Below are 19099 nucleotides of genomic sequence, written 5' to 3'. Positions count from 1 at the left end.
AAAATTATCTGAAATTTTAAATTTATCTCCTCTTATTGATTTCTCAATTTTTTTGAAGAACCGTAATATTTTGGACTTGTATTAATATACCACCATTATTTGTCTAATACATTTCACTCGAAATTCATAATTATCTCAGACTACCCTTGATAAAAAAATAAATAAAGGTCAAACATCGGGCACTTTTCACAATCATCGATTTCTTTCTTCTCTTGACCTTCCAACAAATTTTATATGTAGACTCTCATCTTAAGAAAACCTCAATCTTCTATATCAGTCCAAGTAATAATATTAAATTTTAAAAAAAATATGAGATCTATGTCAGGACATTCTAAGTTTAAACTAATATCAGAACTATCAAGCTGTTAATAAACTTGAGATATCTAGAATTTCTTGGTATTATCTACAATGAAGCAACCTACTGACAAAAATTATCTGACTATCATCAGATTAGATCAAGATTTATAGTATCCTTTCATTATCAATAAAATTCTTCCTTATTTGCAACTAATATATTTTATCATAATATCTTTTGATTTAAAAGATTAATATTTCTAATTAATTTAATCCACCATGCTTTTGCTGCGCACTCTGATCTTAATTTATCAAATTATATAAGTCTATCAAAGATAAAATATCCTTGTATGTTAGATCAATCCAGGATAGATCCAACCTTCAAATTTCATATAAGACTTACGATAAAATTTTAAGTTTCTTTATCTTTACTATCTTTGGGTATAGTATATAAAAATTAAATCTTGATCCACTTTCTATATTTAAAATTATTGCATAAGTTTCATCACTCTTCAAGAATCCAACATGTCTAGAATTAATTAGAGTTAACCTTAGATTTATCTTACAATCATTTAGATGATTTCTACATCAATCTTTCTTTTTAAAAGAATTAATTTTAACTTGACAAACTAGAAGAACTCAAGCCAACATCCTTATAAGTAGAATCAACTTGATTATTTCTTATAGAGCTTCCTTCATTACAATCCTTAATATTAATCAATAAATCCATATAAAATCTTGTCCCTTGTATAAGTCATTCAAAATTTAACATGAGCAAGATGTCTTAGTTTAATTTATAAAAAATTCAAATTTTGACTTGAATAATTAATACACTTCACCATCTTCAACAATCACAAAAAAAATTAAAAAAAATCTAATCCAAAGATAGTGATATGAATTATTAAAGATTTCATCATAACCTATATATCATACTCTGACAAAATAAATTTTCTTCTTTAATTTAACAACAATATCAAAATACTTTTGATCCACTTAGAAAAATAAACTTTTGACTTGAAATTCAATGCAACTTGAAAGATCATGGAATCATATTCAGAATATGATATTTTGAGTAACCAAAAATTTCATCAAGATGTGTATCTCATATTCTCATAATAAAATTCAAGTATATTTTTCATCTAAGATTGAGTTTTATATATGACCTCTTATAGGTTCAGTGTTCAAAAATATTTCTCTCTCATATGATGTAATTTCTTCTTAGACCATATCCTAATTAACTTTCTTTAATAAGTCCAAATTCATAATGCTCAGACAATTATCATCGAAATTAAAAAAAATTATCATGATCTTCAATCATATAAGTTTTACATTTCAAAATCATCTAGTATACTCAACATAACTTATCAATACCTCCCACTTCATTCTAAGGTCAACTTTTTTAATACTTAGGTCAACCTTACTAATTGAAATCTAAGATATAACTCGTCAATTCTATTATAAATATCATATGCCACTTATACATAAATTTCATCTTAATATCTATTGATTCGAAATCTAAATATTGAATCTTCTCTTTTATATCTATCATGTTCTTCATGATCATAACCTAAGTTTAAATATCACTAAAGTCATAATTTCAAATAATTATAATCTTAAGCTTAAATACCACTTAAATCATATTTTCTAATGATCATAACCTAAATTGTAATATCATTCTATTACATCCTTAATGATTATAACCTTAAACTCTGATATTATCTATCATACTTTATTGATTATAATCTCAAAATTTTGATATCACTTATATGACAATCCCTAGTGATCTTAAACTTGGGCTCTAGTACTGTTCTGTCATATCCTAATCACTTGTATCATTATCTCCAAATAAACGTAACCTAAGCTCTAAGCTCAGATGCCACTCTGTCACATCCTATTGATCTTACATAAAGTTTTAATATCTCTTCATAATCTCTGGTGATCTTAAACCTAAGCTCTGATACCATTCTGTCATGTCCTGAACCCAACATCCGGATTGGATACGTGATGGCCGTACCCTCCTTAGAGCAAGCCCTAAAGAATATGCAAGGCCAAAATAAATCATTACAATCTTAACATCCATAAAAATTAATTTCAACAATAATTCATAAAACCTTGCATAATTATAAATTAAATTTCTTCAATCCTCTGATCAGGTACTATGACACTCTATCTATCCATCTGTTCACCCATAAATCTAAGCCATAGCCAATCATGAACGTTCTGTAACTCTGAGGAGAAAAGAAAGATGAAGAGGTGTGAGCTTTACAGTCCAGTAAGAATTTTCATATCACACTGATATAATAATATAATCTAAAAATAAAGATAAACAATAAAATATAAAATTCGATGTTCAATGTTCAGAATAATGCAAATATCTATAAATTTTCTATCTTGTTAAAATAGATGCATCATCATATGTTAACAGGTGAAACACTTTTATTCAACAATTATTTCATGTCTTATCTTTTGTTTCTCTTTTCATAATCACATGATTTTTAACATTTTCTTTCTGGCTCTGGACTATCGAAGTCTATACCTCAGTCATCATCCGGATCGAATCCACTTAAAAAATCTTTCAAGACTGTTTCAGAATGAGATCCTGGCCGGCTGTCCCACGTACGAAAGTCCGTGAGAGGCTGTCCCAAGCATAAGCTCCTGGCGGACTGTCCCAGGCATGAGCTCCTGACCGGCTGATCCACCTGTAAGCCAATGGGGGCTGTCCCAAGCATAAGCACCTGGCGGGCTGTCCCAGGCATAAGCTCCTGGCCGGCTGTTCCACATGACAAGGCTAGTCCATACCATATATCTCTTTCTTTTCATTTAATCATTATGTATTGATTTTATCAAATCAATTCTGTCTTGCATTATGATCAATTCAGATATGTCATATCCATACAATCATGCCATCAATCTTTGATACATATATATTGACATAACATACTCATGCTCAAAATCAAATAATAATATCTCAGATATAATAAATTCATCGATCTCAAATCCGACGATGCAAAATCAATAATGCAAGACCAACAGTAAAATAGCATATATATAATAGTGATCATGTACAGAGATTCTTACCTTTATCGATGACTGATCCAAATCCAGAAATCAATGTTCTTCTTTGATTTATGAATTTTTTTAATAAAATATTCCATTCGATATCTTATGCAGACAATCGTATCTCTTCATAATCCTGATCAAATATAAAAATCATATATGAAAAAATTATCGATAATCGATCCTAATAACACAAATCGAGGATCTCTCTTAGGATTAATCAAAATTAAGATTTATCTAAGTATCTGGATCCTTCACTGATCCATAAGACTTCTAGAGAAAAAAAATTCATGAAGAGAGAGAAAATTCTAAAGAGAGAAAGTAGAGAGAGAAAGTGGAGAGAGAAATCTTCGTATCCTTCAGATGAGGCAAGCATGGTCGAGATCATCAGAGGTCCTATCAGGGTGACTCAATATGAATCAAGTGTTACAAATTTCGAATAGGATCGAACTAGGATCAGATCTACCGCACGAATTTTGGAGCAATCTAAAATCATCATATTTTTATTTCAAATTTATCCTAGGATCTGTGATGCAATCAAAGAGAGAGTAGAAAGACCTTAGAGAGATAAAATCCATAAAGAGTGAGAAAAAAGTCTAGAGAGAGAAATTGGAGAGAGAAGGTAGAGAGAGGAGAGAGGAAGAGAAAGGAGAGAGAAAAAATTCTCTCTTTCTTCTTTTTTTTTTCTATTTTTTTCTCTTTCTCTTTTTTTTTCTTTTTTTTTTCTTTTTTTTCTTTTTTTTTTTTCTTTTCTTTTCTTTCTTCCTTCTCCCATTTTCATCTTTCTTCCTCTTCCTTGGTCGAGTAGGGGAGGACCCGAGGGAGGAGCTTGATAGCTCGAGCTCCGATGAGGGGTGGTGGCACCTGGTTGATGGTGACAGGGCAAGAGAAGGCCGGCGGCGAGGTCCAACCGGTGGAGGAAAATTTGGAAAAACAGGGACCCCACCCTTTTCTTTTTGTTTTTCGATCATTGGCTCGTTGCCGGCGGCCAAGACCCATAGGGAAGGAAGGCTGGGAGGTGAGGGTCCCATCGTAGTGGTGAGATGCCGCAACTGGTGGTGCTAGTGATCGAAAAAGGAAAGAAAAAGATCCGACCAAAACAGAGCAAAACAGGGGTCACCTTGTTCATGAATTTTTCGGCGATCTCGAAGGTCGGAGAGGGTGTGAAGCTATGAAAAAGAGAGGAAGGAAGAGAAGAAGGAGAATAAGGGTTTATCTCAAGCTTCAGCAGCGTCGTCGGCTCTAATTTTTGGCGAGCACGAGTACGAGAGGTCACGGCTTCAATGGAAGAAATCAAGAGATCAAGCTCAAAGATCGCCGGTAGAGAGTCTTAAGGGAGAGAAGGAGGGTTTATAGGGGAGCTATCCTACCCTAAGCTGGACTCAATGGATCCGATTTCACCGAGGTCAGAGGGGAAGAAGACTCCGGTTAGGAGTCTTCCTCCTCCTCCCGTCGGGGCTCTATTTTGGGCTTCTCCTATTTTGCCAGGCCCAAGAGCCCTATGGGCTGGGCCGTGACAGAGAGTTTCTCTCTCTTCCCTCTCTTCCTTCGGCCTGAACTAGTATTTTCTCTCTCTAAAATTGAACTTTCTCTCTCTACTTTTTTTCTCTAGATTATTTCTCTCTCCTAAGATTTTCTAGAATTTTAAGAAGAATGATGATGAATTTAAATGATCCTAGTGATGGATTTTTGATCTGCGATCGTCGGACGGTACACCGACACCTACTTTGATCAGATTAGATATTTTTAAAATTTTATTTTTTATAATTTTATTAAATTATCCACATGATAATCTTAGCATGATTTGATCTGATCGATCAGATTTGTTGAATCATATCGTCTGAGGAGTCCAAGATAAATTTTCTCTTTCTAAAATTTTTTCTCTCTAAAGCCATTTCTCTCTCGATCGATTTTTCTCTCTTGATCGATTTATCAATGAGGAATTTTTTTTAATATTTCTGATTTGATGAAGAATCTTGATCCATGATTGTTGGACAGTGTGTTGGCATTCACCTTGATCAGACCATGATTTCTTAGATTTGATCATCCATGATCCCGATCTAACCATGACTTGATTTGATCATGTTGATTTCACCAATCGAGATATTGAACCAATCGTAATGTTGGATTGTGTCACCTGATCAATTTAAATTGTATCTCATGAATTCTCTCTCCTCTGATTTTCTCTCTCCACTTGATTTTTATGAAATCAATGAAGAAATCTCGATCCTATCACTTGTTTATGTCTTAATTATATTTTGATTAAATGAAATTAGATGATCGGACCCAATCTAAACCGTTGAAATATGATATTCGTATTCTTTCTGATTATTGAATTTGATCTCGTATAGGAATCATTGACACCTGATAATCGGATATTGTGATATTATTTATGAATTGAAGAATTTTAGAAAAAAATTTATAGAATTATGTAGATTTATTAGAATGCGTTCGAGGTAAGTAATGTTTCACTTTTTTTAGATTTATCAACAAATTATAATATATTTTTCTGATATGATTTGAGAAACGATGTATGAATTGGATGAAATAATATTTTGTTATGAAAATATCTTATTTGAAATGTTATGATGAAGTATAATTGAACATATTGATTTCATGATGTATTATATTGATTGATTTCGATACTACATGATTATATATTTTCTTATTGAAATTAGAATATGAAACATGATTTATGAAGAATTCTGATATAAGAATAATATGAATTGACAACCTGACTATATAAAGGACCCCGCCAATGGGGGCATATACATTGGCAATTGATTTGTCTTAAGGATTTATGTCGCTAGCGAGACCAGCGATATGTCGCCAGAGAAACCAGCGACAAACCGTCAGAGAGACCAGCGGTTCTGAAAGACTTTGCTGTCAGATGATTCGCAGTTCACCGCAAGAAGATATGCGGTGTTATGACCCTGCCACAGAAAAAATATGATCATAGCTCATGGTTAACGAAAAGAATTTAAGAATGAAAGAAATTGAAATCTCAAAAGAAACTTGAATTTTGAAAAAAAAATAAATTTGGCATGAACTATATTGCATAATCGAAATTAATTTCAAATTGATGAACTCGATATGCTTATTTTCTATAAATTATTATTTACTTAAATGCCTGATGAAATCTGTTGAAAGTGATCATTGCTTACTGGGCTGTCTAGCTCATTACCTCCTATTATACTATTTTTACAGATGTTGAGGAATTAAGATGATACAAGATATGAATGGAAGAGTAATCAAAAGCAGAATCTCCATATTTTTATTTTAGGTTGACAGTCTTATTGAATTTGATGTAAGGCCTATGAATCATTGATGAATTTATTGAGATGTTAAAGAAGAAATTTAGATCGTTATGTTTTGGATTTAAATTATTGATTAATTATTCCGCTGTTATTTTAGAATAGCATGATAAGATGCCTTACATGCTTATGGGAAGAGTTTTCTATGAGTATGTGGCAGTTGCTATGATCCTCGATTCACAATCTCGGGTCGAGGGCGTGACTCCCTGACAGCCCTTTTGGTCGACAAACTACTTTCCACCCAAAAAATCTTTGGTCAAGAAACGTCTCATGCTTTGAATAATTTGGTTATAATCTTTAGATGACAATAACATAAGATTCATATCCCAATTTGTGTTCTTGGACACTGTTTGGTGTACCGCCATCATTTGCCTAATTCGAAGGACCGTGCCTGCAGTGGAGATGCTGAAACATTGAGCAAAACTCGCAGCCAATTATCCTCATGTTTGGTTGCGGCAATGAGCTGGGCAATCTGAAAGGAATGCAATGCCCGGATCTTTCTCAACGAAGAATCTATCGCTTCCTCTGTTGCTGTTCCTGGTCTTCGGTTGTTCAACGATTGGTCCATACTCTGTAACTCCATGCTTCTACCCCACCATTGCAGAATTTCGCACACGCTCAAAGGATTACTGGATTCAGTTGCTGGTTCTTGATGCTGGGTACGGCTCCATTTCCACGTTCTGATCGTTCAAGTTCCATGTTCCGGGGACGTCTGAATCCAGGTTCCAGGTTGTAGGTTAGCTCAATTTCTCTTTGGTTTCCTTGTCTACTGAGCCAGTATTCTCTTTTCCACACCCTTATCCTCCATAATACCGTGATTCTGTAGCTCCCTCCCCCCTTCTGTACTTTTTTCTGCCGAAGGAACCCACCTTCTCACCGCCTCGTAATATTCTTCTTCCCAAATGTAGGAGCTGCATGGCCCGATGCCCCCATCCCATCAGAACCCACCTTCTCACCGCCTCGTAATATTCTTCTTCCCAAATGTAGGAGCTGCATGGCCCGATCCCATCAAAACCCTGCTTCGGAGAGGTAAGGCTTCTAAGAGGGTTTCTTCTATCATGTTCGGAATCGATCATCCGAACCGGCCATGTGACTTGGCTGCATAAAAAAATCATGCAAAGCTTGGGCTCCATAATCAGACACAAGATAGGTTTGGAATGTTTCAAATCTAGCCCATAGTCCAATTTGAACTCAGTCCAACCCGAAGTAATAAGATCCAATCTGAATCTAAAATGTTTTAAGTTTAGTCCATAGTTCGATCCGAAATCAGGTCTACTCGATGGGCTTTAAGTCGGTCCGAGCTCAGACTAGAAAGAGATGTAGAAGAGAGAAACAACAACAGATAGGGATCACTGGATGGAGAGGAGAAGAAGCATTCTTAGCTGTCGGTGGGACCTCGGTTTTTTTTTTGGAAGGGGGTAGGGGAATTTGGGATAATGGGGAGGGAATGGTGAGGTTGACCAAATCCTTTATGAATTAAAAAAAAAAAAAGAAAACTCACTCCAAATTTTAAAAAAAAAGAAAAGAAGATCATATCACATTATATATTAGTTATTTTGAAACCAAACCATCTAACACCTTTTCACGGATTTTGGTCCTATGTTTCGCTTGCAATGCAAAAAATCAACACTAAGTTTGACAGCTGGACTCGTGCTTTATTATTGCGGGCCCTCTTAGGCAATAAGCTTGTAAATCTATTTGTACTTTCGTTTCTTCATCTTGCATCATAGTGATGTCAAAAACACTTCAGACGCTTGATTCATCCGTCTGCACAGATCTTGAAGTGGATTCGTGCAAAGGAAGGTAAATCCTTCTTTCGTGCGGGAGAGACAACCCGCAACAAATGCACCCATCCAACCTCCTCACTCGCGGCACTACGTTGGAGCCATACATTCAACACTACCTTGCAGATCTTTCGATGTTCTACCATCTCTCACGGCATCTTGGATCCTTTCGAGGTAAAACTGGAAATTAGGCCTATATATCCTCTCGCACATTATCTATTTTGTTATCGTTTATCTCCTAACCATAGCTCTTTCTAGTCGCCTCCATTTCAAAGCCAAAATCTTGTCAGCTGATTCTATTGGAGAGAAGTAAGCTATGCGTCATAACTTCAAAGCTCTTGAAGAAGTAATATCATACTTGGACCATTCCACCCGGTTTTGCTAGAAAGATGGAGCAGCATCTTTGCAAGCCAAACAAGTATCTTTAATTATGGCCTAAAACAAGCCTCAGGTAATGGCTTGCCAAGCTCTCTCGTACCATGGCCAATGCTGGTTTTCATGAATCCGCGGCCGACTACTCTCTATATCCAAAAATCTCTCCAGGTAGCAAAATATTTTCTTATAGTTTGGTCATGTCATCATAAGCGCCCATGGTTTTAAGGTTATCGTGTACTAGAAGTCATTATTTAATGCCAGGTTTCACATCAAAGATATTGCGCCAATCAAATATTTTCTTAGCATAGGAATGGATCGTTCTGGTAAATTAATGTCCTTGGGGCCTCACCCACTTCTCGTTGTCTTGTAAACGGTGATACGAACTTTAAAGTCTCAGAAGAGAGGAAAGATATAAGTATGCTAATTTGTACTGATCATAGGCATGCATGAAAGCGTCATGAAGCACTTAATTTGATAATTTGAGGAAGGTTTTTTCCATCCTCGCCCACCTTAATGGTCTTGACAAGATGGTGCTGTTTGTTTAAGTCCCAGAGAAGTGGAAAGGGATTAGACAACTAAAGGAAGGTTCCTTATAGATTCTAGCACGCTTGGTTGGCTCCTGGAGCCGGGGAACTTTCTCCATCATGAAAGAAGATTGCAACCATGAGCACCATCGTTCTTCTTTTCTTTTCTTTCTTCATTTCTGCTCTGCAAGGCTGGACTGCACAACACTACCACTTCATCAAATACTAGTAACTTATTTAGTCTAGGTCACCAATGATATTATATAAAACTATCAGGTGACTCAACCTAGCTTTAAAAAAATTAGTTGGCCCATTCCCTCCATGAACGGTTGGAAGAAGTTGGAATCATGAGAAGATCTACCTTGAGCAAACGACAAATATCTGCCAACAAAGTTGCTCGATTGGATGGTCAAAGACGTTCCATGACCAAAGCTAATAGAATTTTTAATTACATTCTTACTTATACATTATTCAAACATAATAAAATTATAGTTTCATATGTATTACTTATAAGACAGTTAAGTTTGTCTGACCAATGATTTATTCACAAGCTCGTGCGGCTAAAGTATGGTCATTTTTCTTTAATTAATTTGTCTAATAGACCATGTTCCTTTGCCTTTTTTGGTGAATAAAAGTCAAAGTATAAAAGATCCTACTGCAGTTTAAGTAATGCTGACAACCACCATGATTCCACCAGCCAACTGTTTGGTTAATGGAGTAAACTAAACCAAAATGCTCATCAGAAGACTATAGCTACTTTTCTTTTTCTTTTTGAAGAAAAGAAGACTATAACTGCTGGATCATCTCTTCTCTTACCATTGCAGAGGTCAAGGAAATTAAGAAATTGTCGACATGGTTTTCCGTAGTCTGATGAAACAAGGGTGCATGGAACAACAGAAAATCTTACATTATTTGTTGCGTAAGGCGCAGCTTTACCTTGCAATGAAACATTAGATTCACGTGGTCGAGAAATTTTGTGTTGCTTAGCTAAAAAGATAAGAGGGCACCAAAAAGTGATTTTTGGGATAAATTTATGTAGACTCATGAAGAAATTTCTCCTCATAAAATTGAATCAGGGAGAGATGTATAATATGCTAGAGCTGAATATACTGCAAGATGCTAGCTTAACAGCATTACTGACCAATTCTTTATATGCATGTGTCTCTGTCTTGTTATCTGTAACACTACTTGTGAATTACTACCGATCACTATCTTTGCACTTTATTAGGTGAGAAACAGTATAACTTATATGAGAGACACAGGATTGGGTTCATGGTCCATTGTCATTTTCTTGATTGCTTTTGCTCCAGTTAATTCCTTTCTTCTTTATTATGATCATTAACTGAGTTTTCCTGAAATGTAATTCCTATGAATTACTGCAAAATAGTGAGGACTGTCATTTGTTGGTTTTTTTCCTTTTTGAGGTCGATTATCATTTGTTGTAATCGTTCTAAAATTTGAAACTAGTCCAAAACACTTGCCACCCAGGCACTCGGTTGCCTAATTTTACGTTATTTTCCTTTCTTAATTTTCTTACCAATGAAAGATGAGATATCCAAGAGTTAGGATTGAGACACAGAAAGCACGAAATATTGATTATATAATTATAAGAAAACACCAAATTCAAGCTCCCAACAACTCATGTACTAAATACAACAGACTCATAAGATATTACTGCTTTAATTCCTTGAACTTGCACAATCCAAGCGACAAAAAAAAAAAATAATAAATATATATGTAAATATATACACACGAACACACAGCATACATGCAGAGTAGGCTTATGTGAGCTCATGATGATGCTTACTCTACTTGTTCTTGTCACCGCTTCTGGTTTTAATAGCATGACCTACACCAGGACTGTGCCCGGGTTCCGTGGGTCGGCCATCTATGGCCACCATGAGGACACGGTCATCGTGCCCTTCAATGGTGTTTGATATCATGCTGCTTGCCGTTCCTTGGATGTTGCTGTCACCTCGCTCTGCGCATTCTCTACATCCCCCAGATTTAAACTTCTCTGCTTTCAAATATCTTCCCTGTGATGAAAGATATTCATTAGCAAGAACTAGCACAACAAGAAGCATGCTAGAATAGAATTTCTTCTTCCCTGCCATGACAAGACAGAGAGAGAGAGAGTGAGAGAAAGAGAGAGGGGGGGGGGGGGGGGAGAGAGAGAGAGAGAGCAATTCAATGGAAGTCTTGGAAGAGAAGGCAAGATTGGCAACTTCATTCTCATCTCTAGTCTATTTATCATGAAGAAACGTTCCCTTGAGTTACTATTCCCACCACGACAATAAGAGTAATAAAATGTCCCACGTGGAAAGCAGAAAATAAGTGGACAAATATGATCTCCCAGAAGTCTTAAGGTTTTTCAAATGGTAACTCAACTAGCTAAAGACCAAAATCTAGACACCCCAGTCAATCTTTTTCCATTTAAGCCTATACCATAAGAATGTTAACATTTTCTTGAACTTGGACATGGGTAGCAGCAATATGTTTCAAGATACCTCTTTAATTTTGAATACAGCACGAACATGTTTAAAGATGCCTCTTTAGTCATGTAAAATTAATAGCAAAAGTAAAGCATAGAATAGCCCCTGGTTGATTCAATGAAACCATACTCTAATTGTGATACTCATGTATAGTCAAGCATAGTAACTCCTGGATTATTCCTAACTTATTAAGTAAGATTTAACTTTATGGCTCTCTGGTACCAAGTAAACGTGAAGCATATGATACCCATGGTTGCTATTTACAGAAATAATCTCAACACTTGAAATACTACATGACCGTAATAGTAGGATAGCATATGATTAATATAATATCTCCGTATATGTCAGATATATTTTACTTAAGAAACAAGTACCCATAGCAATCTCAAGATCACTCTATTTTCCATTGGACCCACCTATAATTTGATTATAGGTACATCGACGGATTCTCGAACAAGATTTATAGGACTACCATTTTGTTTAAATACACCAATTAACTGAATGTGGTGATTAATTAGTAGGACTACGTTAATGCATCATTCACCTTTAGATGATTATTGCATGTACGGTTTTATATATCCTGATTATTTCTTATTCCAAAAGCAATGAATCGTATTTACTTCGCTAAAATTAATTGATTCTTAAGCTTATTAGCCGCCTCATCTCTTCTCTGATTGCTAGCAGAGCATTTCCCATCAACAAATTCAAAGATCTTAAGAAGGGTCAAGCTTTTTTGTTTATTATTATTCCAGATGTACAAGTTGTATAACCTCTAAGACACAATTTACATGAGCTATCGGATTCCCCTGCCAATTGTATCCATTAATTCCACTATGGATGGTCGGCACGAGAGACTGATGATATCGATTCCAAAATTAAAAAGAGGAGGTCACATCCCAGAGACTTGGTGGAGGAAAGCCGTTTGCCTACCAAAAGCATAATATTATCCCTGATTGCAGTTTGGATCGACAACCTTTCCACCCAAAAGATATTCAGTGAACTTGAGGACAACGATTATGATCTTAAGATGCCAAAAGCATAAGATTCATAACCCAAATTCAGTTCTTGAACCAGAGAAGACACTATACACTTCAAAGAAAACAGATGTCGATGCTAGTTATCGTATGAAACTGTTTTCTTCTTTTAAGATAAATACGGAGGAAGTGAGTTGATTCTCCCACGTTATCAGAATGGTCCATGCGTTCAGGACCTCATGTTAGTCGCCTCGCTCTCCCGCCCAAGGTGTCGAGAGTCGCCCACCTATCGTCCCTCGCCCATGCTTTCAACCTTTTCGGCTGGCCATCAAATATCAACAGCGTCAAATGGATCCAACTTGTCACCGCCTCATTTAATATTCTTCTTCCCAAACGTACGGATTGCGCGGTCCGCCCCACCAAAATCTCCCTCCGGAGAGCCGAGGCTTCCAGGGACTCGGATTGATCGGCGGATAGAATTTTTCTTCCCCATAATTATTATTTTCAAAAATTATTTTATGCAAATATGATATCTTAGAATATAATTTTAATATATTTGATTAAGTATGAAAAATTATTTATTTCAACATGATTTATATTTGGTGGAGTCCTATTTTTTTTGAAAAAATTATATAAGCTCCCTATCATAAATACAAAAAATCATGCATTTTTTGTTCCTAACTTTGAATAAATATTAATATTATATTATATTAATATTAATATAATATTAATATAAAATAATATAATATCATAATAATTTACTATATTAATATAATATAAATATAAATATTATTTTAATATTAATAAAATTTATATTAAAGATATTAAAATAATATCCATATATTATAAATATTATTATATCATTATAATATAAATATTAGTGTAATATTAATATTTGTTATATTAATATTCATAAAGATAATATTAAAAGAATTTTTTTGAGAACTATGTATGCTTCAAAATTACATATTTGTAAAATTATATCTTAAAAAGATATCTTTGAAAAAAAAAATGACCATCAATTTTTATCCTATGGAAAATCTGAGAACCCACCTCTTTATAGAATTTTACTTTTCATGAAATATATAAAGTATATTTCCATGAGAAGAATTTTTTTTTTTATCTTCATCTTAAAATTCCAACCAAACATGGGGATTCTCCTCCAATTCCCAAGAATCGTCATTTTCTGTCCATTCCCCATGAATCAAACGAGTGCTAAGAGAGTTTCTAATGTTACATCCTAAATTGGTCATCCAGATCGGCCATGTGACTCAACTTCACAAAAGATTAAGCAAAGCTTGGGCTCTATAATTAGGCCTAAGCTAGGCTTGAAATGTTTCAAGCCTGGCCTATAGTTTGATCCAAAATCAGCCCAGTCCAATGAGCTAGCTTTGGACCGGCTGAGCCCACTCGAGCCCTAATGAAGACCGCAAGGGGCCAGGGAGGGGGGATTTTACATAATGGAAGATGCTAATGGGATCATTTCTCCCCTCAGACCCAGCTCTTTAGAGTTACACGTCTCCCGCTGGCTCCGAGTCTTCCGACTTATAAATTAATTTAAAAATATTTTACATAATGGAAGATGCTAATGGGATCAGAGGATGGAAAACTTTCGAGCATCTCTTGTATTAGCAATTATGATAATTATTCTACATGGATTCTAACCCTATCATTAATGAATATGGTGTTGATTTTAAAGTTGCTTTATTGGAATGTTTTAGAGAACTAGATGGAAAACAAGGAAGAAAATAATGAGATGCTTATAAATATTTCTTACCCAAAATGTGCTGAATTAGTAAGAATTTCTACAATTAGAATATCATTTTAGAACTTACGAAATAAATTGTTTTGATAAAGCAGCATCATTGTTGTCTTCACTTATTTAATACTAGATTATTGGAATGTTGCATATGCAATGCATGTCATCATAAAGGAAAGAAACAACGGGAAGATATGCAAAAGAAAAATTTGGGGAAAATTGGAGGGCTCTGGGATTTTCCATGCACGAGTCCCATGCCACATACTAGAAAGAGAGATAGGGGAAAAAATTGAGAATCGCATCTATCCAAAGATGCCTTATGAACAAGAATTTTCTAGTTCATGTTATATATAACAAAAGATTTATTGCTATAATCAACTCAAGTGCCTTTAGGACCAAGAGCCAAGCAAGACAAGTGTAGATACACAAAAAAGTTAAGATAATAAATAGAAAGCTAGAGATTGTGGAACATTGATCGAAACATCAAATTAGACACCAATGTAGGAATATTATCATGGGCACATGAGTAATATAAGTTCATCAATGTTGATAGTTATTAGTACTCCTATGTGTTCGGCAAAAGTATATGATCTATTGTCTCATAAAAGGTTTGCCCACTAAATGTCACAAACAAGTAAATCAATGAAAATAGCCAAGACTTGTCATATTGGTTCAAGATTTCTTATTATCATCCAAAATTTGGATTTTAAATAGTAGGCCTAAAAATTTTATTTAGTGAAAATGATCATGAAAACATTAGTGGAATAGAACAATCCCTCCACATTATGTCAAGTTTTGAAAAAATAGATTTTATGCACATTCTACCAATCGATATCACATTATTGGTTTTAAACCCAATATGTCATTGCTTAGTTTAAAAAAGATGCTAATGATAAAGATATTAACCACATCATATTAATGACGAAAATTTTTGCTCGGCCATCATTGCAATTTATTATTTAATATGCAATAAAAATTTGATTTTGGAACCTTCTACATTTTTACTTTAATTCATTATATTATTATATTATATTTCAAAAATAATTAAAAAAAAGAGAAGATGGGATCAAAACCAAATCATCCAACACCTATATGGCAAGAAGCTTATAAATCTATTTGCACCTAAAAAAAACTTATAAATCTATAAATTTTGGGGTTCAGATTGTAGAATGATTGATCTCCTTTCCCAACGATGATAGTTAGATTACACCCTATACTGCTCTCAGACATTTGATTTATCTGCTTGTATAGTTCTTGAAGCAGCATTGCATAATCCAACAATGGATTTGTGCAAGAAAGATAAAATCAGTAAATACAAAGATACAAAGATCCCATCCGTCCAGTAGCCGACATATCCAATTTCATGAAAGATGTTCACCTTCTTTCATGTACAAAGATATTCACCATCTTTCATGTAAAAGATATAACTCCCATCCCATCTGTTCGATAGCCGATGTGTTCAGTTTCATTAAGGACTTGTTTGGTTCATGAAAAATATAGGAGAGAAGAGATAATTTTTGAGAAGTGGAAAAAAAGCTTCTTATTTGGTTGGAATTTTAAGAGGAGAGAAAATAAAAAAATCCCTTCCTATGGGAAGATACCTTCCACATTTTATGAAAAATGAAAACCTACGAGGGAGATGGGTTTTGAAATTTCTCACGGGATGAAAATTAATGCTACTTTTTTTTCAAAAATATTCTTTTAAGATTTATGGCTAAAATTTTATAAAATATCAATAGATAGTTAGGATAAAATGCTGAATAGAGATATATTCTAAGATCTTTTTAAAAAAATTATATTAATATTAGTATTATAATATTTATTATTTTTTAATATTTTTTAATATTTATACCAATATAATATTATATTAATATAAACATAGTATTTATATTAATATATTAATATAATATAATATTTATATCTATATTAGTAAATTTATTATATTAAAATATTAATATTATACAAACATAATATAAATATAATATTATTATTTATATAAAGTTTAGGAGTCTTATATCTATTAAGGATATAATTGGCATTCTATATAGTTTTTCTAGAAAATGGATATTCAACCAAATATAAACCACTCTATAATAAGTAATTTTTTTCATGATCAATCAAATATGCCATCATATATATTTTTAAAAAATAATTTTTTAGAAAGTAATTTTTCAAAAAATTACTTCATAGGAAAAAAAAAAAATTTTATCAACCGAACGAGTCCTAAAAGATCTTATCATTTTCTATCTCTCCAACCAAACACCAAACAACGTGCAACCATCACTCTAACATGGAAACATATCTCCCTCCTACATAAATCGATCCTAGTGCATGCGTGTACCAGACTACTCAACCTCTTAACCATCCTCATCATCGTATTTATATATTATCAGCGAAGTCAATCTTGCCCACTACAAATGCACCCATCCACTTGTCACTTGCAGCACTACGTTGGGGCCATAAAAGACCCTACTGCAGTCTAATTAATGCTGATGACCAACATGATTCCGCCGGCCAACCGTTTAATTAATGGAGTAAACTAAACCAAATTGCTCATCAGAAGACTATACCTACTTGATCTCTTTGCTTACCATTTCAGAAGTAAAGGAAAGGAACTATCGGCATGGTTTTTCATCACTTGACAAAACAAACAGTAGTATAGCCTCACACTCCATATGACAAGATCCTAGAGAATATGCAAAGCCTCGAAATACATTACAACCTCAATAGTTATAAATAATAATAATCTTAGTTCATAATAATTAGTAAAACTGATACAATTATAATTTTAATCATTCTTCAAGCACCTATCTGGGTATCAATGATACCCTATCTATTTATCCTTTTATATATGAATCCAAGCCACAGCTAAATATGAGCATCTTGCAACTTTAAAAATAAAAAGAGAATTGGGAAGAGAGGGGTGAGCTTTATAGCTCAGTAAAAATCTCCACACACTTAAACCATGAAATCTCATGTCAAGTATCTAGTATAATTTAATATTAATATATACAAAAATATACATTATAGACTATCAAATATCCATCTTTTCAAAAGTGATATACGAAACATATGTCATTATGTAAAATTCTTTTTAGTTATTATAGTTTTATATTTTATCATCCTTGTCTTATTAAGATGATCCAGATTAATTAATAGTTATCTTTAAGTTTTTGGATTAGTCACACTCTAATCTGTGACGGACAAACTCAAATACTACATTTCTACTCATGACAATACTATTCATAATACCATATTTCCGCCTATGGCAGGCTATCCACAGTGCCATATTTCTATCCATAGTGGGTTGTTTATAGTATCACATTTCTGTCCATAACAAGACTATTCATAATTTAATATGACAAGTTCAAACATCTCTTTTTTGATCATCAATTTATTAGATCTCAATTATACCATAAAAATACTATATTAATATTTTATTTTTTTAAGATTTTCAATCATCAGGATCATAACCCAAATCATCCAAAAATCATCAGTATTTAAAATAAATATATGATACAAAAAAATGAATAATCATACTAATAATCAACAAAATAAATATCACACATGAGAAATCAGAATTATAGAAATAAATATATAGTAGTGTTTGTGTCTAGGAACCCCTACCTCTAATGACAACAAACTCAATCATAATTGCTTATCGGTCCATGCCTAGTATGTCCGATCAATAATATAATTTCAACTCATCCTCGAACAACCATCAGCATAAGAAATAATAAATTACTATTAGATTCCTATTTCAGAGCTCTAATATCTAAATTACTCTTAATCATAAATTTCTCAATCCCATATGATACATGACTAATTAATAAATAATATTTAGGGATTAGAGCTTCAACATCTTCTCATTCAGTTGATTTTATCCATACATAGTCGAAACCAAAACTAGAAGAAATCACAAAGTGACAATAATTGTAGTAAAAAAAATTATGGAAGAAGAAGGAAACAATTGTTCGAATAATGATGCCTAACATTCGAGTGTATTAGATATGATTGGCTCGATCAATAGATCATGAAGCAAACACCAAATCGGTTCAAAGGTGACATGATAACTATTGTCAATAATGGGTGTTCTACAAAAGTCAGAATAGAGATCAATATAGTGGACGATTGTGGTGATGTTAGTCTAAGACCCTCTATTAGAATCTGTTAGAAATTCATAAAGTATCTTAGGCCCTCCATTGGATCCAATAAATCATATAGAGATAGATTGAGAGTAGAGAGAGAAAGAAAGAAAAAGGAGAGAGAGAACAAGAGAGAGAACAGGGAGAAAGAAGAGAGAATTCTTCTTCTTCAAAATTGAAAAATTTTCCTATTTTTCCTCAAAACAAAGGATAAGGGTCGGCTAGGGTTGGCAGCAGCTAAGGAAAGCTCTCAGTCATGGCACCAACGGTGATGACGGTTGGCCAGCAAAGAGGAAATAAAAGAAAGAACAAGAAAAAAAATAGAAGATGGAAGGTTCGATCCTTTTCTTCCTCTTTTTTTTTTTCCAAGATATGTTCACT

The sequence above is a fragment of the Elaeis guineensis genome, chromosome 15 (genome assembly GCF_000442705.2).
Source record: "Elaeis guineensis isolate ETL-2024a chromosome 15, EG11, whole genome shotgun sequence".
NCBI lineage: Eukaryota > Viridiplantae > Streptophyta > Magnoliopsida > Arecales > Arecaceae > Elaeis > Elaeis guineensis.
This window is presented reverse-complemented; position numbering follows the sequence as displayed.